The sequence below is a fragment of the Artemia sp. Qi Xiang Cuo genome, chromosome 17 (assembly GCF_049724085.1).
Source record: "Artemia sp. Qi Xiang Cuo chromosome 17, ASM4972408v1, whole genome shotgun sequence".
In the NCBI taxonomy this organism is placed as follows: domain Eukaryota; kingdom Metazoa; phylum Arthropoda; class Branchiopoda; order Anostraca; family Artemiidae; genus Artemia; species Artemia sp. Qi Xiang Cuo.
Genome location: NC_142810.1, coordinates 20,144,081 through 20,169,197, shown reverse-complemented (window position 1 = coordinate 20,169,197; position 25,117 = coordinate 20,144,081). Strand labels below are relative to the sequence as shown.

The 25,117-nt window shown below is 36.0% G+C and overlaps 1 protein-coding gene across 1 annotated transcript in view; it reads right to left on the bottom strand.

Annotated features, from left to right (window-relative positions):
- Nucleotides 1-25,117, bottom strand: part of LOC148941992 (somatostatin receptor type 2-like) — a 272,171-nt gene that overhangs the window by 233,983 nt on the left and 13,071 nt on the right. The gene's annotated exons all lie outside the window — the stretch shown is intronic.

Sequence of the window (25,117 nt, the reverse complement as noted above, 5' to 3'; positions counted from 1 at the left end):
GGATTTCCACCATTCGGGTTGGTGGACTAAGACTCCAATTTTCCAACTCTTGCATTTCATGACAGAAATTCAAAATGAACTTCGAAAAATCAAGAGAATGTAACTGTGAGAAGGTAAAGCACAACAAGTCACTACTGAAATATTCCAACTCTTGCATTTCACGACAGAAATTCAAAATGAAATTTGAAAAATTAAGACAATGTAACTGTGATATGGTAAGTGTGTAAGTTTTTGTGTGTGTGTAAGTGTTGGAGTGTGTGTTTTTATTTTTTAGAGTGATTGATTATTGGTTCGTTTTTTTGTTATTAATGGTTTGTGTGTGTGTGTAATAGTGAGTTCGTGTATTCAATATTGTTTGTGTGTTTTTTTTTGTGTTCATGTAAGTTTTTGTGTGCATTTAAGTTTTTTCGTTTGGGTTTATGTTTTTGTGTGTGTGTGTGTGTGTAAGTTTGTGTGTTTCTTATCTTTTGTGTGTTTAAGTTTTGAAGTGTGTGTGTAAGTTTTCATGTGTGTGTGTGTGTGTGTGTGTGTAAGTGTTTGTGTGCATTTATGTTTTCTTTTGCATGTTTTAGTTTGTTTGTTTTGGTGTTTGTGTTGGAGTGTGAGAGTGTGTGTGTCACTGAGTCTCTGTTTGTGTGTTGGTGTGTGCGTTTTTGTGTTTTTGTGTTTTTTGGTGTGGAGGTGACGTATTTTGTGTTTTTTTTTGTTTGTTTTTGTGTGTATGTGTTCCTGTGTCAGTTTATTTTTTTGTGTGTGTGTGTATTTTTTTGTGTGATTTATATTGTTTTTTTGAATGTATTTTATTTAATTTGGTCTTAAGTATTTGTGTGTGTTTGTGTGTAATATAGTTCTGGTGTAAGATGTTGTGTGGGTGTATGTTTTTTGTGTGTGTGTGTTAGTTTGTGTGTGTTGTGTGTGTGTGTGTGTAAGTTTTTGTGTGTATGTGTGTGTGTGTGTGTCTGTGTTTGTTTGTGTGTTTGTTTTTTTGTTTGTTTGTGTGTATGTTTGTTTGTGTGTGTGTGTTTTTTCGTTTGTGTGTGTGTGAGTTTTTTGTGCGTGTTTGTGTGTGTGTAAGTTTTTGTGCGTTTGTGTGTGTGTTTTTTGTTTTTTTTTTGTTTTTTTTTTGTGTTTTTGTGTGTGTGTGTGTGTGTGTGTGTTTGTAATTTTGTGTGTGTGTAAGTTTTGGCATGTGCGTGTAAGTTTTCGTGTGTGTGTGTGTGTGTGAGTTTGTGTGTGTGTGTGTGTGTGTGTGTATTTTTTTTTGTTAATTTTTTTTTGTGTTAGATTTATTTATATCGAGTTATTCTGTAATTTTTTTTGTGAGTGTGTGTGTGTGTGTGTTTTTGAGTTTTAGTTTGTTAGTTTTTGCGTGTTTTTGTTAGTTTTCGTGTGTGTGTATGTTATTGAGTGTGTGTGTGTTTTTTTTTGTATGTGTGTGTGTTTGTTTTTGTGTGGATGTATGTTTTTGTGTGGATGTAAGTTTTCGTTTGATTGTGTATGTTTTTGTGTGTGTGTGTGTGTGTAATTTTGTGTGTGTGTTAGTTTTGGAGTGTGTGTTTTTGTTTTAGTGTGTGTGTGTGTAAGTTTTCATGTGTGTGTGTGTAAGTTTTTGTGTGTGTGTGTGTGTGTAAGTTTTAGTGTGGATTTGTAAGTTTTCTTGTATGTGTGTATTTTTTTGTGTGTGCGTGTAAGATTTTTTTAGTGTGTTTAAGTTTTTGTGTGAATTTAATTTTTTATGTGCATGTAAGTTTTAGTGTGGATGTTTAAGTTTTTTGTATGTTTGTGTGTGTCTGTGTGTGTATGTGTGAGTAAGTGTTAGTGTGTGTTTGTTAGTTTTTTTGTGTGTGTGTGTTAGTTTTTGTGCGTGTGTGTATGTTTTTGTGTGTGTGTTTGTTTGTGTTTAGTTGTAATGGGGGGTTGTCTGTTTTTTGAGTGGGTGGTTGTTTTTTTGTGTTCTTGCTTTTTTATGTTTTTGTGTGTGTGTGTGTGTATGTTTTTGTGTGTCTTATCTTGTGTTTGTGTATGTTTTTACGTGTGTGTGTGTGTAAGTTTTTATGTGTGTAAAAATTTAGAAGTGTCCAACTCAGATAAGCCCGAAAACGTAATTTACATATCCCAAATCATAAGTTTCAGACAACACACTCCTATGAGCGGCTAAGAAATCTAGCTCAGAAAAGTCTGAAATAGCAAACTAGTCATCCCAAACTATTGGTTTCAGACAACAAACACCTATGATGGACTAAGAATCCTAGCTCTGAAAAGTTCAAATAGCAAACTACACCTCCCAAATCGTAATTTTCTGACAACACACACCTATGAAAGGCTATGAAACCTAGCTAATAAAAGCCGGAAATAACAAATTAACCATTCCAAATCATAAGCTTCAGACAGCACTCACCTATGAAGGCTAAGAAATCCAGCTCGGAAAAGTAAAAAAAATAGCACCCCACACATCCCAAATCATAGGTTTCAGACAACACACACCTATGAAAGACTAAGAAATCCAACTCAGAAACGCCAGAAATAGTAATTTACATATCTCAAATCATAATTTTCTGAAAAAACACACCTATGAAAGGTTAAGAAATCTGGCTCAGAAAAGTCAAAAATAGCAAACTAGTCATCCCAAACTATAGGTTTCAGACAACAAACACCTATGAAAGGCTAAGAAATCCAGCTCAGAAAAGTCAAAAGTAGCAATCCCACCATCACAAATCATAGGTTTCAGAGACCACACACCAACGAAAGACTAAGAAATCTAGCTTAGAAAAGCCCTAAATAGTAATTTACATATCCCAAATCATAGGTTTCAGACAACACTCACCTATGAATGGCTAAGAAACCTAGCTCAGAAAAGTCAAAAATAGCAAACTAGTCATCCCAAACTATAGGTTTCAGACAACAAACACCTATGAATGGCTAAGAAATTCAAATAATAAAAGTCAAAAGTAGCAATCCACCCATCCGAAATCATAGGTTTCAGACAACACACACCTATGAAAGACTAAAAAATCCCACTCAGAAAAGCCCGAAATAGTAATTTACATATCCCAAACACGAAGTTTCAGACAAAAAACACCTACGAGTGACTAAGAATCCTAGCTCTGAAAAGTCCAAAAAGCAAACTATACCTCCCAAATCATAATTTTCTGAAAGGACACACCTATGAAAGGCTAAGAAACATAGCTCTGAAAAGTTCAAATAGCAAACTACACATCCCAAATCATAAGTTTCAGACAACACACACCTATGAACGGCTATGAAATCTAGCTCAGAAAAGACAAAAATAGCAAACCACTCATCCCAATCATAGGTTTCAGTCAACACACACCTATGAAAGGCTAATAAATCCAGCTCAGAAAAGTCAGAAATAGCAAATTACATATCCCAAATCATAGGTTTCAGTCAACACACAGCAATGAAAGACTAAGAAACCTAGCTCAGAAAATTCAAAAATAGCAAACTAGTCATCCCAAACTATAGGCTTCAGACAACATTCACCTACGAAATACTAGAAAACCTTAGCTCAGAAAAGTCAAAAGTAGCAATCCACCCATCCCAAATCATAATTTTCTGACAACACATACCTATGAAAGACTAAGAATCCTAGCTCAGAAAAGTCGAAAATAGCAAACTACACATCCCAAATCATAGGTTTCAGACATCACACACCTATGAAAGACTAAGAAATCCAACTCAGAAAAGCCCGAAATAGTAATTTACATATCCCATATCATAAGCTTCAGACAGCATTCACCTACGAAATACTATACCCCAAATCATAAGTTTCAGACAGCATTCACCTACGAAATACTAAGAAACCTTAGTTCCGAAAAGTCTGAAATAGCCAACTACTCATCCCAAACTCGAAGTTTCAGACAACAAACACCTATGAGTGACTAAGAATCCTAGCTTTGAAAAGTCCAAAAAGCAAACTACACCTCCCAAATCATAATTTTCTGAAAGGACACACATATGATAGGCTAAGAAATCAAGCTCAGAAAAGTCAAAAATAGCAAATTAACCATCCCAAATCATAGGTTTCAGTCAACACACACCTACGAAAGGCTAAGAAATCCAGCTCAGAAAAGTCAAAAAATAGCAACCCACACATCCCAAATCATAGGTTTCAGACAACACACACCTATGAAAGACTAAGAAATCCGGTTATGAAAAGTCATAAATAGAAAACTACATATCCCAAATCATAGGTTTCAGTCAACACTCACCTATGAACGGCTAAGAAACCTAGCTCAGACAAGTCAAAAATAGCAAACTAGTCATCCCAAACTATAGGTTTCAGACAACAAACACCTATGAAAGGCTAAGAAACCTAGCTCAGAAAAGTCGAAAATAGCAAACTACACATCCCAAATCATAGGTTTTAGACACTACACACCTATGAAAGACAAAGAAACCTAGCTCAGAAAAGCCCGAAATAGTAATTTACATATCCCAAATCATAAGTTTCAGACAGCATTCACCTACGAAATACTATAAAACCTTAGCTCAGAAAAGCCTGAAATAGCCAACTATACATCCCAAACTCGAAGTTTCAGACAATAAACACCTATGAAAGGCTAAGAAATCCAGCTCAGAAAAGTCGAAAAAACAAACTACACATCCCAAATCATAGGTTTCAGACACCACACACCTATGAAAGACTAAGAAATCCAACTCAGAAAAGTCAAAAATAGCAAATTAGCCATCCCAAATCATAGGTTTCAGTCAACACACACCTACGAATGGCTAAGAAATCCAGCTCAGAAAAGTAAAAAAAAATAGCAACCCACACATCCCAAATCATAGGTTTCAGATACCACACACCTAGGAAAGACTAAGAAATCCGGTTATGAAAAGTCGGAAATAGCGAATTACATATCCTAAATCTTAGGTTTCAGACAACACTCACCTATGAACGGCTAAGAAACCTAGCTCAGAAAAGTAAAAAATAGCAAACTAGTCATCCCAAATAGGTTTCAGACAACAAACACCTATGAAAGGCTAAGAAATTCAGCTCAGAAAAGTCAAAAGTAGCAATCCACCCATCCCAAATCATTGGTTTCAGTCAACAAACACCAACGAAAGGCTAAGAATCCCAGCTCTGAAAAGTTCAAATAGCATACTATATATCCCAAATCATCGGTCTCAGTCAACACACACCTACGAAAGACTAAGAATTCTAGCACAGAAAAGTCCAAAATAGCAAACCATCCATCCCAAACTATTGGTTTCAAACAACATTCACCTACGAAATACTAGAAAACCTTAGTTCAGAAAAGCCGGAAATAGCAAACTAAACATCCCAAATCATAATTTTCTGACAACGCATACCTATGAAAGGCTAAGAAATCCAGCTCAGAAAAGTCGAAAATAGCAAACTACACATCCCAAATCATAGGTTTCTGGCAACACATACCTAAGAAAGACTAAGAAATCCAACTCAGAAAAGTCAAAAATAGCAAACTACATATCCCAAATCATTAGTTTCACTCAACACACACCAACGAAAGGCTAAGAAACCTAGCTCATAAAAACCAGAAATATCAAACTACTCATCCCAAAATATTTGTTTCAGACAACATTCACCTATTAAATACTAGTAAACCTTATCTCAGAAAAGACTGAATTAGCAAACTACACATCCCAAATCATAGGTTTCAGACAACACACATCAACGAAAGACGGGTGCTCGGGGAGAGCCTTTGAGGGTCTGTGGGTCCCTTGAGGGCCGGTGGTCCTTTGGGAGCTCCGGGGGACCTTTGGGGACCGGGGGAGGACCTTTGGGGCACAGGGAGGGCCTTTGGGACCCCGTTGGTCCTTTGGGAGCCCGGGGGACCTTTGCGGACCAGGGGTGGGCCTTTGGGGCAGTGGGGGGCCGGTGGAGGCCCTTTGGGCCCCGGGTGGTCCTTGGGCAGCTCGAGGTGCCGGGGGGGGGCCGGGGGTTGGCATGTGGGGGTGTGGGTGGGCCTTTGGGGCCCCGGTGGCCCTTTGGGAGCTTGGGGGGCCTTTGAGGGTCCAGGGGGGACAGTTGGGGGCCTGGGGGACATTTGGGGACCGGTGGAGGGCCTTTGGGAGCTTGGGGGGCCTTTGAGGATCGGGGGCTTCTTTTGGGGTCGGGGTAGGAGGATTGGAACCCTTTGGGGTTGGGTTAGAGGACCTCACAACACTGTTCAAATGAAACTTGTGTATTATAACGACCACACTCAAAACCTCTTCCAAAATCTCTTCAAAAATCTTCTTTTAAAATGTCTCTATCTGTTTCGCCGAAAATAGTTCCATAACCGGTCTAAAACGGTTTCGCCCAAATTATCCCTAAACGTAAATTCAGCGTGTTCCTTTGTTATTGGCATCTCTGCGCTAACGCATTTCAAATTAATAAGAAACCTTTTCGCGCGCTAAAACAATTCATCGCTAAGATGTTTCTTGCCTAATTGTTTCCGTGGCCTTTGGTTATTAATATCCTTTGGAGTTCGACCAAAAGAGTTGTTCCCGAGGCAAAGACATTAATGATTTGGATCTATTCCTGGAGAAATGTTTCTAGGCGAAAATTTTTAAAGTCTGACAGATGATGTCATTGATTGATTGATCTGTCAAGAAAGGGGAAATTAATTTGTTGTTTCTAAGGGGAATTATTGATTCACGATAGGTGAATTGAGGTCGATAGCACAGGTGTTCCAAGGTCGATGTTGTTGTAAGTGCACGCTCTCAGCAAATGTCAAGGTCGATGTTGTTGTTGTTGACACACTTTGATTACGCAATCAAGTTCTCGGAAATTCACTTCCCCCTCGAGTCCTAGATCAATAACATTGTTCCCGTTAGAATTCAATGCGCATGTGCAACCTTCGCCCCGGAGTTATTACACATAGAAACATCAAATAAATCGACCTTGGAAAAAGAGGTCATTGACCGATTACGCAATCTTTCTCCCTAGAGAGGCTATGCCCTTATTTGGTGTACTGACAGCATTAAAAATGCCGACAGAACCACGTAGTTCTGTCCGCGCTGGTACCCCCTCCTCTACTATTATGTATCTTTTTTTTTTCTTGAGCAACTTTACATGGAAGGGGTGGTCGTTAAAACAAAATTCTCGGTAAAACCAAGTTTAATCTAAAAGTAAAACTAAAAATCATCAAATTCAAATCATTTTGTTCTTTTTCAGTAATACTCTTTTTCAAGGCTCCTCAGAAATTGCCGAAAAGGCAGAAACACCTCTGGGATTTATCCTCTTCCATAAAGAACAGAAGCATTATCCTCGAGAATCCTTAGTACATCTTTACTTTTATTCTTGGGAAAGTAAAAGCAGGCTAAAGAAAAATAAGCAAAGACAATTGTTTGGGAATGTAGCCTACCACACCCTGTAATATCAACAACGTAAATTTAATCATTGGTTATGGAGACTGTTAGCCCATTTGAGATACTACATTCTATGGATCCAGATTAAGAAATATAAGTAATAAACAGACGCAATGGGACTCGAATGGAAGAGCAAAGAATTCATGAGGACAAAAAAAGAACATTTCTTTGTTAATGATTCCCAGTTGAGACAAGGCACTTTAAAGGACTAGGGAGAGTCACTTTTTATAAATATATGACTGCAATGTAAATAGAAATATTTTTTTCTTGTCAAGCGTAAATAAAAGGCTTTTGTGACATAATGAATACGCAGAAAAAATGTTGCTCAAAAGATCTGTTTAGACACGAATTCTCGTAACAAAACAATTTAGTGGCTTCATTCTCATTACGGCCTCAATCCACCTCAAATTTTTAGTAAATTTTAAGTTTTTCTCCCTCGTTATTGTAGTGCATATGAAATACTATCATGATATTTTGTATTCAAGCATAATTTACATGATATTTAATCAGTTATATAATGTCATAATATCTTCAACGTCTCTGGAAAGTCGGAAAAATTCTTAAAATTTATCCAAATATTTAAAATGTTTGCAAATATCAGCTAGCCAGAACAAGAATGTTCCTGTTCCAATAGTTGTCCATTTATGTACAAACAGGGGAAACCTTAACCTCTCCTTAAGCATCAAAAAAGCTCATTTATTAAGAATGGTATCCCTCATTTAATGAATGTCAAAGATATGGAATTACAAAGTTTTTTTCTAATTTTTCTCGCCGGCATAAATAACAAAATTCCCACATCCGTATTGAGAAAAACCGTTGTATCCCGAACGACTTGTGAGGCTGTCCCCTCCTCAACGCCTTGCTCTTTACGCTAAAGCTTTTTTATTGTTTTAACAAATAGTGTTGTGAGAAAGAGTCAAACTTTAGCGCAAAGAGCAAGGTGTTGAGGCCTCTTCCATATACGGAAAAATCTCCGTTCGTTTTAAGTTTTAGTATCGCTTCTTACTTTCAGTTAATAAAACTTGTTTTTTTATTTAATTTGTAACATAGATTTAATAGCTATACAATATAATATTTATATAATATACAATACAGTGATAATACAATAGTTATATCACTTTAGATATACTTCACGTGAATCAGTGGTGGATCCAGGGGGAGGGGGCGCGCGCCCCCTAGCGTAGTCTAAAGTAGTGTGATTTACTTAATTAACTCAAGTTTGCGTTAATTAAACTTGCTCCTAACGCAAGTTTGTCGGATCAACCTATTTTGTGTCCCCCTAAAAAAAAAAAAATTTGGATCAACTCATTTTGCGCCCCCCCCCCTCCCTAAAAAAATTCTGGATATGCCCTTGAAGTGAATGTCTTCTTGAGACTTCAATATTGTAAATTTTCCTGCCTTAGCAGGAAAATTTAATATTCCCTATGGAAGTTCTTGGTGTGGAAATTGTCTGCAATCGGACAATTTTAATGTTTTGACGTAAGACGAAAACTGGTTTACAATCATACGCTTTTCTGTCGTGTCACATTAGATGGTGGAAAGGGGGGAACCCGAGGAGTCAAGTGAAACTAAGCAAGTACGTATAATTTCACATAATTTTTTTAGCTGAATTAAAATCCCCAATTTCTTGTTTCACTTCTTAGCTAATTTATTCCTTTAATAGACTCGAAACCTAACTCGGAACTAATCAGCTTTTTTTACATGAAGTTCTGAAGCATCTTCAGCAAAGAAATCCAAACCGCTTTTTTATGCACTCAATAAAAACCTTTGCTTATTGTTTAAATTCCTAGATATGGCATTCCTACAGATGACTCAAAATCCTGATTCAAAGCTGCTTTATTTTTCGTTAAAATGGACTGTGAAATTCTTAAGTAATAGCTCAACGCAATTTTCTACGACGCTTCTTAAAAATCTTTTATTTCTTGCTGAACTTCCTAGTTAATCTCTTCCTCTGATAGAAATGTTCTTTTCTCTGGTTTAGGAAAGAGAGGGGAGAGCTTTTTATTCAATGACTCCATTTCCAGTAAAGAGCGTTATAATCTTATTGACAAAACTGACTCCGATCAAACGGAGTAAATTAGAGGTGTATATCCCTAGTTACTAAGCCTTTTTGAAAATATTGACATTGCACCAAGTATGAATAGTGGCAAAACTACAACTATTGAATGAGCATTGCATTACAAGATTGTGGCTTCAGAAATATAACTTAGTTTTAAAACTATATTAAAGGTTGAGGAAAATTTTATCATAGAAAATTTAAGAGCAAATATCAGAGGCTGGGTTGCGAGTAGACAAGAGCTGTTGAGGCGGTGTTAGAGTCGATGAAAAGGGAAAATATCACGTAATCTCCCGGTCAAACCTTTTCTCATATTTAAGTTCAATGCTCAAATCATGTAGGCTATAAAACAGTTCGTGGTAACGAACTGTAAGTAAGGAGCGACCCGGCTCAATGTTAACCGAAACTCTAAAAAACGGAATTTTGATACCAATAGATACATCAAAAGAATCATATTTTGATGCTGATTTCAAATATATAAGTTTCATCAAGTTTAATCCTACCCATCAAAAGTTACGTGCCTGAGAAAATTTGGCTGATTTTTGAAAAAAGGGGGAAAGACACCCTAAAAGTTTCAGAACCTTGATGAAAATAACACCATCACATTCAGCGTATCAGAGAACCCTACTATAGAGGTTTCAAGCTCCTATCTACAAAAATGTGGAATTTTCCATTTTTTGCCAGAAGAAAGATCACGGGTGCGTGTTTATTTATTTTTTTTTTTTTTCTTCTTTCTTTTCCCCAGGGGTAATTGTATTGACCCACTGGTCCTAGAATATCTTACGAGGGCGCATTGGAACGGAAATTAAAATTTCTAGTGCCCTTTTTAAGTGACCAAAAAACATGGAGGGCAACTGGACCCCCTCCCACACTCATATTTTTCTCAAAGTCACCCAATTAAAATTTTGAGATAGCCATTTTGTTCAACATAGTCAAAAATCTAATAAATATGTCTTTTAGGATAACTTAATCCCCCAGAGTTCCCAGGGGAAGGGCTGCAAGTTATGAACTTTGCCCATTGCTTACATATTCTATTGGTTATTGGGAAGTATAGACATTTTCAGGAAGGATTTTTTTCTGGTGGGGGGGGGGCTGGAAGACGGGGTTACTCGGGAGAATCTTTCCGTGGAGGATGTTTTTTGAGGGTAAGGGACATTTCTATGAAGGGGGTGCCGGATTTCCAAGCATTATTTAAAAAACGATCAGAAATTAAATTTAAAAAAAAACAAGTTTTCTCAACAGAAAGTAAGAAGCAACATTAGAAATGAAAACGATCAGAAATTATTACGTATATGAGGGGGTTCTCCCCCAGGTCAATACCTCGCTCTTTATGCTAAAGTTTTTTTTTTAGTGCTTTCAAAAGAGCTATCTATTCTAATTAAACGGCCTTTGTGAATCAGGGTTTTGTGAATTAAATTTTTTTTAACTTTTAACATAAAGAGTGTGGTATTGACTAAGGGGAGAACCCCCTCATATACGTAATAACATTTATTTAATTAAAAAAAAATAAAAAAAAACAAGCGATACGACTCAATAGTAATCGAAACTTTTAAAAACGGAATTTTGATGTCAATAAATGTATCAAAAGAATGGGCTTATAATGCTGATTCCCATCAAAGGCTACCCATCAAAGGCTACGAGTCTGAGAAAATTTACCTGACTTTTTAAAGAGAGGGGAAACATCCCCTACAAGTGAAAGAATTTTAATGAAAATCACACCGTCAGATCCAGCTTATCAAAAAACCCTATTACATAGGTTTCAAGCCCATATCTGCAAAAATCTGCAATTGTATTTTTTGCCAGAAGAAAAATATACGAATATAGAAGTTCGTTACGTAAGTTAATTTGTAAATTACGTCAGAGCCAAATTTAGAGACAGCCATTTAACAAAGGAAAAATTAAATTTTTATGAAAATTTTGTTTACTTATTCAATGACGGTGAGCCAAAATAAAAGCTGTATTAACTAAAAAACGATCAGAAATTAAATAAAAAAAAAAGTTTTTTAAACTGGAAGTAAGGAGCGACATTGAAACTTAAAACGAACAGAAATTATTCCTTATTTTAAAGGGGCTGTCCCATCCACACCGCCTCGATATTTGAGATAAAGTTTTACTTTTTCTAACAAATTTATTTTTTAAAACAATAAAAAACTTTAGCGTAAAGAGCGAAGCGTTGAGGAGGGGACAGCCCCTTTCATATACGGAATAGTTTCTGTTCGTTTTAAGTTTTAATGTCGCTCCTTACTTCCAGTTTAAAAAACTTGTTTTTTTTATTTAATTTAATAAAGATCGGCATAACACGTAAATTTAATTGAAATTCAGGTTGTCCTATCTAAAATTAAATAAAAAAAACAAGTTTTTTAAACTGAAAGTAAGGAGCGACATTAAAACTTAAAACGAACAGAAATTATTCCGTATATGAAAGGGGCTGTCCCCTCCTCAACGCCTCGCTCTTTACGCTAAAGTTTTTTATTGTTTTAAAAAATAAAGTTGTGAGACAGAGTCAAACTTTAGCGTAAAGAGCGAGGCGTTGAGGAGGGGACAGCCCCTTTCATATACGGAATAATTTCTGTTCGTTTTAAGTTTTAATGTCGCTCCTTACTTTCAGTTTAAAAAACTTGTTTTTTTTATTTAATTTCTGATCGTTTTTTAGTTAATGCAGCTTTTATTTTGGCTCGCCGTCATTGAATAAGTAAACAAAATTTGCATAAAAATTTTACTTTTCTTTTGCTAAATGGCTGTCTCTAAATTTGGTTCTGACGTAATTTACAAATTAACTTACGTAACGAACTTCTATATTCGTATATTTTTCTTCTGGAAAAAAATACAGTTGCATATTTTTGCAGATATGATCTTGAAACCTATGTTATAGGGTTTTCTGATACGCTGAATCTGACGGTGTGATTTTCATTAAAAAATTTTCACTTTTAGGGGATGTTTCCCCCCTCTTTAAAAAATCAGGTGTGTTTTCTGAGGCTCGTAGCCTTTGATGAGTAATACTAAACTTAATAAAATTCATATATTTAGAATCAGCGTTATAAGCCCATTCTTTTGATACATTTATTGACATCAAAGTTCCGTTTTTAAAAGTTTCGCTTACTATTGAGCCGTATCACTTGTTTTAATTACATTGTTTTTTTTTATTACGTATATGTTATTACGTATATGATGGGGTTCTCCCCTTAGTCAATACCACGTCTTTACGTTAAAAGTTCAAAAAAAATTTAATTCACAAACCCCTGAATCACAAAGGCCGTTTAATTAGAATAGATAGCTCTTTTGAAAGCACTAAAAAAAAAAACTGTAGCATAAAGAGCGAAGTATTGACTTGGGGGAGAACCCCCTCATATACGTAATAATTTCTGTTCATTTTAAGTTCTAATGTTGCTTCTTACTTTCAGTTGAAAGTACTTGTTTTTTTTTAATTTAATTTCTGATCGTTTTTTAAATAATGCTTGGAAATCCGGCGCCCCCTTCATAGAAATGTCCCTTACCCCAAATAAACATCCTCCACGGAAAGATTCTCCCGAGTAACCCCCTCCTTCAGCCCACCTCCCCCCCCCCACCAAAAAAAAATTATTACAGAAAATTTGTGTATAAATACCAAAAACCAAAAAAAAATGTAAGCAAAGGGCAAATTTCATAAATTGCAGCCCATCCCCAGGGAACTGTGGGGGCTTAACTAATCGTAAAATACAAATTTATTAGATTTTCGACTATGCTGAACAAAATGGCTATCTCAAAATTTCGATTGGGTGAAATTGAGAAAAAATGAGTGCAGGAGGAGGTCTATGTTCCTTACATTTTTTTGGTCACGTAAAAAAACAACTATAATCTATAAGTTGCATCCTAATGAGTCCTCCCAAGATATTTTTAAACCACTGTGTCGATACGATCACACCTGGAAAAAAGAAAAAAAAAAAACCAAAAAACACCCACCCGTGATCTTTCTTCTGGCAAAAAATGCAAAATTCCACATTTTTGTAGATAGGAGCTTGAAACCTCTGCAGTAGGGTTACCTGATACGCTGAATATGATAGTGTGAATTTCATTAAGGTTTTATAACTTTTAGGGGGTCTTTCCTCCTTTTTTCGAAAATCAGCCAAATTTTCTCAGGCGTGTAACTTTTGATGGGTAAGATTAAACTTGATGAAACTTATATATTTGAAATCAGAATTAAAATCTGATTCTTTTGATGTATCTATTGGTACCAAATTTCCGTTTTTTAGAATTTCGGTTACCATTGAGCCGGGTCGCTCCTTACTTACAGTTCGTTACCACGAACTGTTTGATATAGCAAGTCAAGTGTAACAAAATGTAACATGTCCAAAAGCCATTCATCTGACCTTTCTTTTTTTTTACTTTTTTCTTTAATTTTTTTCTTTCTTTCTGTAATATTGATCAATCGGGTGGTAGTAAAAAGACTACAGCCGAAAATTAGCATATATTTAATTAAAAAGTAAAAGAAAATGCTTTATATTCCCTTCGCCAAGATAAGAATGTTGTTATTGCAATTGGATGTTGCAACATCCTGTAGTTTATTTGAAACCAAAACAAACAAGGACAATTTTTCTGTGTTAATGTTCCAGCTGCTGGCCAATTAATTACCTGTCACATTCCTAGTTTTAGACAAAGATTTAATTCGTTATTTAAAATTTTAGTCTGTTTAAAAGTAACTAGGGGTGTTCACTTCCCTCAGATCTCATAATCATTAAACTATAAAACTTTCTGAGTAGATAGCAATTTATTTCGGTTTAAAACCGCCCCCCACCAAAAAACCTTTCATAAACAGAGAAAAGGTACCGTCCATGAAAAAAAAACAGTGGGCTGAAAACACTAGATCCCTTGTTTTAAATTCCTCTCACCAGTAAAAAAAAATCCTCTTTAGGTCGGCACTCCTCCCAAAATTTCGAGAACTGCATTTTTACTGTGTTTTCTATTAAATACATTTTCTTTTTTTATTTAGTTCGTCTGTTTTTAGCATTAGCCTTTTTAGCGTAGTTATGCTCCCTTCTCTACCCGAAATTTCAGGACACCATCTTCCCAAAAACTACTGTGCTCGAGCATCATATTCTGGATTTTATTTTATAAAATAACATAACTTTAAATAAATCAAAGAGAATAAAAAAGGAGAATTGTATACTTTAGAAGAAACAAAATTGTCTTGCCCAGCATTGAGCCTTTTTCGCTCTAACACATCGACACGATGCGTTGCGTTTGCACTGTGACGGAGTTGCACATGCGTTGCGTAGAAGTTCTTTCACATCGATGCAAAAGTTTTCATACTGGATACGTCAAACATATTTCTTTATCTATTTCTTCATTGAAATGTTTGGAGAATCAAATATCCTTTCACTCCTTTAACTATGCGATTTTTGCTGCCATAATAAAAAAAAATCTGAGCTCTCACTAATAATGTAAAAATCAGCAGTTAAGACTAATCTGGAAATTATAAATAAGTTAATTTTGGAATTTGTATTGCCAATCATACTTTTGCCAAATTCCTTATTGACAATTTCACCGATTATTCCCCATGTATTATCGGTGTAGGTTTTATTGTGGAAATCACCTACACAATGTAACCTCATGTTTTTATGGTAACCACACGTATATAACAATATGGTAACCACACGTATAACAATATAACCACACGTATATAACCACATGTTTTTATGGTAAAGCTTAGGTCCTTCTTGCATTAATTTTCCAATCTTTCCTCCAAAACCTTAATTAAAAGTGATCCAAATAACGTGACCTTGATGTGTACACGCTAACACAACAAACGAATAGCACTTGGTTATATTTTGCATAGCGTCATATTTTGCAGCACAAGCTCTGCGTTATGCCATCACAAATGTGATTCAGTGCTTGCGTAGCTCAATATGAAAGGTCAACGCGTCATTGTGAAAGAGGCTTTAGCCAGTTTCGGAAGTCTACTAATTTTGCATTTTATTATTTGTGCATCATCGCACTCCCAGCATCCAAACATGATAATTTGGAGGCATACTTACGCAGCTGATGCTGATGTGTATTACTCATTATTTTCAAGTTATACAAAAATTTTAAAACTGATCATATCCTTAGTTTTTGAAAACTAACACGGGTAAAAAATGAATTCATACCAACTGGTACAAGAAAAAAAAGTGAATTATTTATTCTGGGTTAGCCACAATGTAACAAGTCCATGCAACAGGTCAATACATTATCTTTAAACCTTTGAACTAAGACTAGAACTTGTAAGTTGTGCAAAAGATGTGATTCAGCCCCAATTTTTAGGGCTTTGATGAAAGAAAGATTAAGATGGCTAGTCCAAGCATCACTGATAAGGGATGATGGATTATCCAACACCATACTTTTCGACTATCCATTTGGATCCATCAGCAGGTTGTCCCCGAACTGGGCTAGGAGAGGTCGTAAAAAGCAGCGGCGGATCCTGGATTTTTTAGGGGGGCAAAAAATAGGTTTATCCGATAAACTTGCGTTAGGAGCAAGTTTAGTTAACGCAAACTTGCGTTAATTAAGTAAATTACACTACTTTAGACTATGTTAGGGGGCGCGCGCTCCCCTCGCCCCTTCCCTGGCTCTGCCACTGGTAAAAAGGGACTCAAATGAAAACGGAACTTCATACTATGAGGGAGTAAAGATTGAAGCTTTGAACAGATAGGGATGGAAGAGAAGTGTAAACACCAGTGTTGACCTTAGGCGGTTTGGTGCTGTATTGAGTAGCTAGTAGTAGCAGTAGTATTAGCTGCATTATCCATAAACCAGTCTTGCATATATACTTTGTATGAGTATATATATATTTTTTCCAGGTCAGACGCCAAGCAGGAAAATCTTGTGCAATTGGAACTCATGTGTGTTACTGATGTCGATTTCTCAATAACGAGATATAGATTAATTAAAGCTTATCAGTTAAGGTCTTAAAAATGGAATCTGATATTAGAGTTCTTTGTGGTATCCATAGTGTGAAGGTGTAACAGGTTGTTTCTGCTTATTAAAATTGACATTTATTCCAAAATTTAAAAGTTTTTCAAGCTTAATTTTAGAAAAGTTTAAGAAAATATAAACTCCTTATCAACAAGAAAAGTGCCATATGCCCGCCTAGTGTTACAAAAATGTTCGCACTTCCTTACTTTTTTTTTCTTTTTTTATCTCAGAGGTGGGGCAAAGATGCCCTTTCAAGTGCGAAAACTAACCATGACTGTTAATTCTAGGTACGTTAGGACTGTTTTGTTAAGAAACAATGCCGATTGATTTGCTAATAACTTCCAGGCTTAAGTGTAATCGGGTATCTAATTGCAATTGCGATTAGGTATAAGACATCTGTTGACTAGCCTGAAAGAGTATATCTAGAAGCATCGTATGTAAGGATATTCTCTCTCTCCCTTGTAACGAGGTTCTCATTCAGAAGTTATTGATGGACTAAAGTTAATAAGCTAAGATCTAATCTAGAATCTCATCAAAACCACTTTCCTGGTATCCATAGTGTAAAAAGTTGCTGTGGATTGAACTTAAGATATATTCTATAATTGGAAAAGTCTTTCAAGTTTAATGATAGTGTGTTCCATTCTTTAAAAGCAAAGTGTATCGTTTAAGCTTTCAAACTTTCATGGATATTAAAAGCGTTCTTCATTACCTTGATCTAATATTTGAATATTTATCCAAGGCCTTAGAAAACTTCGAACTTTCAAAACGCTATAGGAGGGGTTGCTGTTTATAATCTGCATTTAAATTTGTAACTTTAGATTGAAAAATAAAATCAAGGAATATTAGGCATCACAAAAACAAAATCAAGTTCCGAAGTTGTAAAATTAAAGAAATAATAGAAGAAACACTTTGGGAAAAAACTAAGTGTTTACCCCTAACTTTATTCAACCCCCGTACAAATCAACAAATTCGACTTAATCCATCTAAGCCAACCCTCATTCGGCTCAATCCCTGCTAAACTCAACCCTCATTCAACAAGGCCCCAATTTAACTCAACCTTCGTTTAACTCAAAGTAACGCATAAATGGTTCTCGTGAAACTCAATCCCCGTTTAGCTTAAATCCGTTCAACGCGACCCATTTAACTCAAACCTCGTTCAACTCAACCCCCCTTCAACCCTACCACCATTTATCCTTCTCTAACTTAGGCCCCATCCAACTCAACCTTTTCTTAACTTAACCGCAGCATCACTCAACTCTCATTCAACTCAATCTCCGTGCAATTCAACCATCATTGAAACATATCCCATTTAAATCATACCCCTCTGGCTCAGAGGGGTATGTCCATTCGTTTAACCAAAATGTGCGTATCCTCTTTCATTTTCGAAATATTTTCAATTTAAAATCCACACAAAATGCGTTATAACCAAATTTCGACCAGTTTTGCAGATAAAAAGGCGCTAAGTGCAAGACTCCCACAGCTACAAACATTGTCATATAAAGGCCTTTTGGCCTTATAGGACAAGGCCTTTAGACTTTTGGGTTGTCTAATCGCGCACAACGCATTTTTACAAAAAAATATTGATACTAATTTTTGATTGAAGACGTCTGCGAAGTGCGAACTATGCCATCTCTATAAAATCAAGAAAACTGATCTGCTACTGAAACAGATAAACAAAAACATGAGGTCCATCGCGATATAGTCAGAAAGGCACGATTGGAGCTCGAGATAGATATGGAGGCAAATCACGGGCAGGAAAAAGTAGCATCCACCGCTGGTATACAAAAGGTTTTAATGTTACCAATACCTCCTTAAATAGAGGAGTCCCATTTCATAATCCGTCTGGTTTGATTTAATGAGACTTTCGCCCTTGCAAAAAGAAGAAATTCCAACGAGTCAGCTCCACTTCCGGATTACTGCATAGTTTGGCACGAGGCAACTAATGGAAGAACAGCAGATACAGTAGCCTCTGCTTTTCATGCATTAATAGACGACTAGACGAGCTACAAGATGTCCAAGGATTTCTATTCTATGCAGATACCTCCTCGGGGTGGAATAAAAATTACTTTCTGTTTTCAATTTCCTTGCAAATTATAAGTGAGCCCTGAGGAAAATTGCAATAAAATATTTCACCAAGGGGCGTACTCATGTCAGCAGGCAGCCTGCATGGACAGATAGAATGTAGAAAAAGAAATAGGCTGTCGAGGAGTTCCTAGTACTAGTCGTGAAAATACCCGTGTCCGTAAGCTTAATGCTGGTGAATTCAGAGAGTAGAAGAATGAAAGATCTAAGAAAAAAAAAACAACCAAAACTCCGGTGGTGCTGAACAGACTGGTTGAGGCTAATTTCTTGAAGGGAGACCAGAAAATGTAAATTCATGAAGACTTTGACGACGATCTTGTGCCTTATGATTTTCTTGTGGCTCCTTCCAAAAAAAAATGTGGAAAAGATTTGCCAAAGTCAATGAAAGAACCCAGAGAGGGATCACTTCTTCGAAAAAAGCATAAATTCTGACGAAGCTGCTCCCGCATATCCACGATTCCAGAAAGAAGAAGTTTTGAAAAAATTTGCTGACCAGTGATGTGTCGAAAGATCTGACAACTACACAGTTTAGAAGCCATGCTAGAATAGGAAACGTTTCCAATTCTAGTTTTATGTATCAAAAATGTATTTTTGATTTTTATTATTTTTTATTGTTTTATTTTTATTCTTTTTCATTATACTACTTAGCTGAAGTTTGCTTTGCCTTAGGTGCTGGAAATGAGCGCTCATTGTTTAAAATTAATCCATCTTAGTGCTCTGCCAGTGCAAAAAAAAAAAAAAAAAAAAAAAAAAAAAAAAAAAACTTAAAATAATACTCCTACTTGGCACTTCCGAGCGTGCTCTTCACAACTAAAGTAAAAACAAAGATTAAAGATAAAACCGTTTTCACGGAAAACAGTCAACAAAATATAAGGTTTTATAATAGAATTTTACTATGGCAGTTGGTTACTTATCTCTTTTTGGCTTACACAATTTTTAAGCTAAAAGGCATTAAGTAACAAAACTACTAAAATACGTAAGAAAATCGGAAAACGCTTCAATGCGATTCAGGACGTTAATTAGGGCTTAGAAACGCCCCAAGGTTCTTCCTTGTTTTAAATACATTTTTTTTTTTTAAACAGTTTTTGCTTCTCCTGAAAATTTTGGAAAACGTAACTCAACGCCTTTCGAATTTACACGGCTGAGTTCCTTAATAGCACTACGCCTTCCAAATAAAATATAAAAAATATTTTCAACTGAAAGTAAGGAGTAACATTAAAACTTAAAACGAACGGATATTATACCGTATATGAGTGGGACTGCCTCCTGCTTAATACGCCTCTCCTCACGCTAAAGTTCTTAAGCACTTTAAAAAAAGTTCCTTATTCTAATTAAACGGTCCTTGTATCTCAAGAGTTGTTCCTTAAGAATTGGAACAATAGGTGTAACTTTAGCGAAAAGAGCGGGGTATTGAGGAAAAGGGAGTACCCATCATATACGTAATAATTTCTGTTCGTCTTCAGTTTTAATGTTGTTCTTTACTTTCAGTTCAAAAACCTTTTTTTTATTTAATTTCTAATCGGTTTTCAAATTGTGCCAGAAAACCCACCTCCCCCTCCATGAAAATTTTCACCGCCCGCCAAGCAATCCCCCATGGAACGTTCTACCGCTTAAACTGGTTCTTCTGGGAAATTAACCCCGGACAATTCTATAATCGCTGCAAATTTCCCCCAGAAAATTTCTTGTGGACGATTCCACCTGAGGATTTCTCCTTTTAATACTGAAATTCGAAAAAACAACGTGTCTTATTTAATTTTTTTTTCTTTTTATATTTGTATCAAAAATTTCCCCTCTGTTGAAAATTCTTCCTGCCCCCCCCCCTTTTCAATGGAAAGTTTCTCCCATGGAAAATCTATCTAGGAAGAATTTCTTCTAGTGCTAATTCCCCAAAGACAATTCCCCATGGGGTCCCCTCCATGGAACCATCCCCAAAAGAATTCCAACCCCACTGAAAATTTCTCCCATACAATTCCCCAAGAAAATTTCCTCATGTAAAATTATGTCACCAAAGAGAAAGTAGGCTAAGACAAACAAAACGAATTTGAATAGGAATTCCTTGTGATTTACCCCCCCCCCTCCATTGAAAGGTCACTTCCAGCAACTTCCCTCCCACCGAAAAATTATACCCCCCTACCCCGACAGAAAATTCCCCCTCCCGAAAACGTCTCTATATTTCTCAGTAACAAACACTATATGTGAACACTGGACAAATTTCATATCTTGCAGCCCTTTCACCGGGGACTGTGGGGGATCATGTCATCCCCAAAGACATAGTTATTGGATCTTTCAACTATGCTCAGTAAAAAGGCTATTACAAAATTTTTATCGGTCAGCTTTGGGGAAAAAGAAGCGTTGGAGGGGGTCATGTTGCCCTGCAATGTTTTTGGTCACTTAGCAAGGTCACTAGAACTTTTAATTTCCTTTTAAATGAGCCCTTTACCGATCTTCTGGGATCATTGGTTCGATACGACTAGTCCTGGAAAGATTAAAGAAACAAAAAACAAAACAAAAAATCACCCACGAATCCCTGATCTTTCTTCTGGCAAAAAATAAAAAAATTCCACATTTTACATATGGGAGTTTGAAACATCTACAGTAAGATCCTTTGGTATGCTGAATCTGATGGTACGATTTTCAATAAGATTTCATAAGTTTTGGGGGATACTTTCCCCCTTTTTCGAAGATAAGGATAACTTTCTCAGGATCGTACCTTATGATGGGTAACATTAAACTTAATGAATCTTATATATTTGTAATCAACATAAAAAGTTAATTCTTTTCATGTATTTGTTGATATCAAAGTTCCGTTTTTAAGAGTTTCGGTTACTATTGGGCCGAGTCGCACCTTACTTAAAGTTCATTAATATCAAATTTTGATCCTAGTTACTTTTCTGACGATTCATTCTGGCCCCTCCCCTAGTTGGTCCCAGACATAGCCCTAGGATATACGAAAAGCTAAAAGAAAGCACTAGAAGAAATGAAATTCTTACTTAGAAGAAATGAAGAATTAGAAGAAATAGAAATGAAATAATTGATGCATGTTTCTATTAATCAGATTGGCATGTTTTCTTGCATTGTTTTCCACCTTTAAAAAAAAATAAAATAATACTTTCATATAACAATTGTATTTAAATCTCTTGGCAGAGATTTTTCACTGGGTAATACGAGGAAATCGGTTAACAAAGAAGGCATTACGAGATGCAAAATAACGGAAAAATATATTATTAGGGCTACATCTGGGACCATCAAATTTGGCGGGAGGTTGTATCGTCAGAAAAGCAACCATGACATTTGCAATAAATAAAACAAATTTTTTTAACTGAAATTAAAGAGCGACGTTAAAACTTAAAACGAACAGAAATTATTCCGTATATGAAAGGGGCTGTCCGCTCCTCAACGCCTCGCTGTTTACGCTAAAGTTTTTTATTGCTTCAAATAAATACAGTTGTGAGAAAGTCAAACTTTATCGTAAAGAGCGAGGAGTTGAGGAGGGGACAGCCCCTTTCATATACGGAATAAGTTCTGTTCGTTTTAAGTTTTAATGTCGTTCCTTACTTTCAGTTAAAAAAACTTGTTTTTTTTTATTTAATTTTTGAACGTTTTTGAATTAATGCAGGTTTTGATTTTGGCTCACCGTATATGAATAATTACAACAAAATTTCCATATTAATTTTACTTTTATTTGGTTAAATGGGTTTCTAGAAACTTGTTTAATTTTATTTACGAACGTTTTTATTAGTAATAAATGTAGGTAACTTATGAATTAACTTACGTAACGAACTTTTATATTCATATATTTTTAATGCGTATATTAGGGGGTTTGCCCCCTAGTCAATACCTTGCTCATTAAGCTAAAGTTCGAAATCTGTTCCAATTCTTTAAAAATGACCCTTAATCACAAAGGCCTTTAATTATAATAAATAGCTCTTATGAAATTACTAAAAAAATCTTTGGCTTAAAGAGCGAGGTATTGACTAGGGGTTGAACCCAATCATATACGTAATAATTTCTGTTCGTTTTAAGTTTTGATGTTGCTCCTTACTTTCAGTTGAAAAACTTGTTTTTTTTAATTTAATTTATGATCTTTTTTTTTAAATAATGCTGGGATATCCGGAGCCCCCTTCATAGCAATGTTTCTTTCCCCATGAAAACTTCCTTCATAAAAATATACTCCCACATAACCCCCGACCCGACTCCCCCCGCCCCCCCTCTTTCCACTACCAGAAAAAGTCCCCCTGAAAACGTCTGTATACTTCCCAATGACCAATACTATATGTTAGCATTGGGTAAAATTCATAACTTTCAGCCCTCCCCCCCGGGGACTTCGGGGGATTAAGTCATCCTAAAAGACATAGTTACCATATTTTCGACCATGCTGAACAAAATGGCTATCTCAAAATTTTGATCGGGTGACTTTGGGAAAAAAATGTGCGTGGAACTTTTTTTGGTCACTTAAAAAAGGCACTAGAAATTTTAATTTCCGTTCGAATGAGCCCGAACACGATATTCTAGGACCACTGGGTCGATACGATCATCCCTGGGAAAAAAAAAGAACAAAACAAAAAAACAAATTAACACGCATCCGTGATCTTTCTTCTGGCAAAAAATGCAAAATTCCACATTTTTGTAGATAGGAGCTTGAAACCTCAACAGTGTGGTTTTTCTGATACGCTGAATATGATGGTGCGGTTTTCATTAAGGTTCTGTAATTTTTAGGGGGTGTTTCCTCCTTTTTTCAAAAATCAGCCAAATTTTCTTAGGCGCGTAACTTTTGATGGGTAGGAATAAACTTGATGAATATGAATACTTGATACTTATATATTTGAAATCAGCATTACAATTTGATTCTTTTGATGTATCTATTGGTATAAAAAAAAACATTTTCTAGAGTTTCGGTTACCATTGAGCCGGGTCGCTCCTTACTTATATTTCGTTACCACGAACTGTTTGATAGAGTGTAAAATAAGATTGTAATGCTACTGTTTTCATTAGCATGTTTCCCTTAAATATGATCAACTCCAGCAAATTTACCGTATGGGATTGAGTCTTAATGGGGGTTGAAATTCTCGTGGATTCAATTACATGGAAGTTGAGTTGAATGGGTATGGCCTTGAACGAGGGTTGAGTTAACTGGGTTGAGTTGAAAGGGATCGGGGTAATTTGGGGTTACATTATGAAAGGGGCAGTCCCCTCCTCAATGCCTCGCTGTTTACCCTAAAGTTTGACTCTTTATCTCAACTCTATTTTTTAAAACAATAAAAAACTTTAGCGTAAAGAGCGTGGCATTGAGGAGCGGCAGCCCCTTTCATATACGGAATAACGTCTGGTCGTTTTAAGATTTAATATTACTCCTTACTTTCTGTTAAAAACAACTTGTTTGTTTGTTTTTTATCTTGTGTGGACTATGTTACTTTCCAGGAACGTCTGCGCCAATGCGTGTCATTGCTTCCTCTACATCCAGAAAATTCAATACTTAGTATATTTTTTTCAGTTGATAGCAGCTTGATCCTGTTTGGGGCAAATTCGTAATTTGGTGCCATAAAATGGCATAAAATGCCATTTTCGTTGCAAAATCTTCCTGGTCACGTAAAAATAGTATTAGGACTTTCCGTTCAAATGAACCCTCTCCCGATCTTGTAAGACAATTCGGTCGATACGATCCCCTATGAAAAAAAAAGAAAAAAAGAAACAGACAAACAAATAAATGCGCATCCGTAATTTTCCCTTTAGAAAAAAAATCCACATTTTTGGAGATAGGAGCTTGAAACCTCTATAGTAGAGTTCTCTGATATGCTGAATCTGATGGTGTTATGGAGCCGAAACATAAGCAGAATGCCATTATAGTGCAAAATATGACAACCTTGACTGTTCTTCCAATGGCTTTATAAATGGATTATGTAAATCGGATTTATTAACAAGACTACCTTTTCTTTACTGATATACAGAACAAAGTAAATTAAGAGCATTTTAGTGTGTACACCGTGTCCAGGAGCTTCAACAACATACCGGAGACCCCTGTTTATGACAAGTATACCACAGTCTTTTTGGGGACAGTTTTCTCAGTTATCAAGTGGCCTCTGTTGCCTAAAAACAATTAAAAGAAATGCCCTGCTGACAGCCTAGAATATCCTTCACTTATTTTGTATGTAATTTTATCTAGAAGTTGCACTTTGATTCATTCTTCCAGGTTTTTTTCCAGTAACTTCCGTTCAAAGTCTAGGACTGTAATTATAATTATTTAATTACAATTATCATTTTGTTAAAAAAAAAACAAAAAAAAAACGTAAAGTCTATCGGTTGAATAGCTGCTATTTTGTTCCCCTATTATGTTTCGAATTTTTTGTATGAATTTTTTTTAACAATTTAAAGGTTAAGTGAGTGCAAATATTACCTACGTGACTTACTAGCAATAGGTTAAAAACTATTTAAGGTTAGCTAAATAAGTAAGTACGACAGCACTAGACCTGTAAGGTCCAAAATGGCTGTGCTGATCTCCGTTTCTTGGCCCTTCTTCCAGGAAGTGCAATGGGGGGTTTGGGGCCCACCATCCTGTGCTTTGCATAACCTTCCTGCTTACCTTCCCCAGATTTCGCCAGGTACCCATTTAGAGCTGGGTCGACTCTCGCTGAGCTTTCAGTCACGCCACTGACTCCCGTTCAAAATGAAATAACTGGCTACGCCTGGGATAGAACCCGT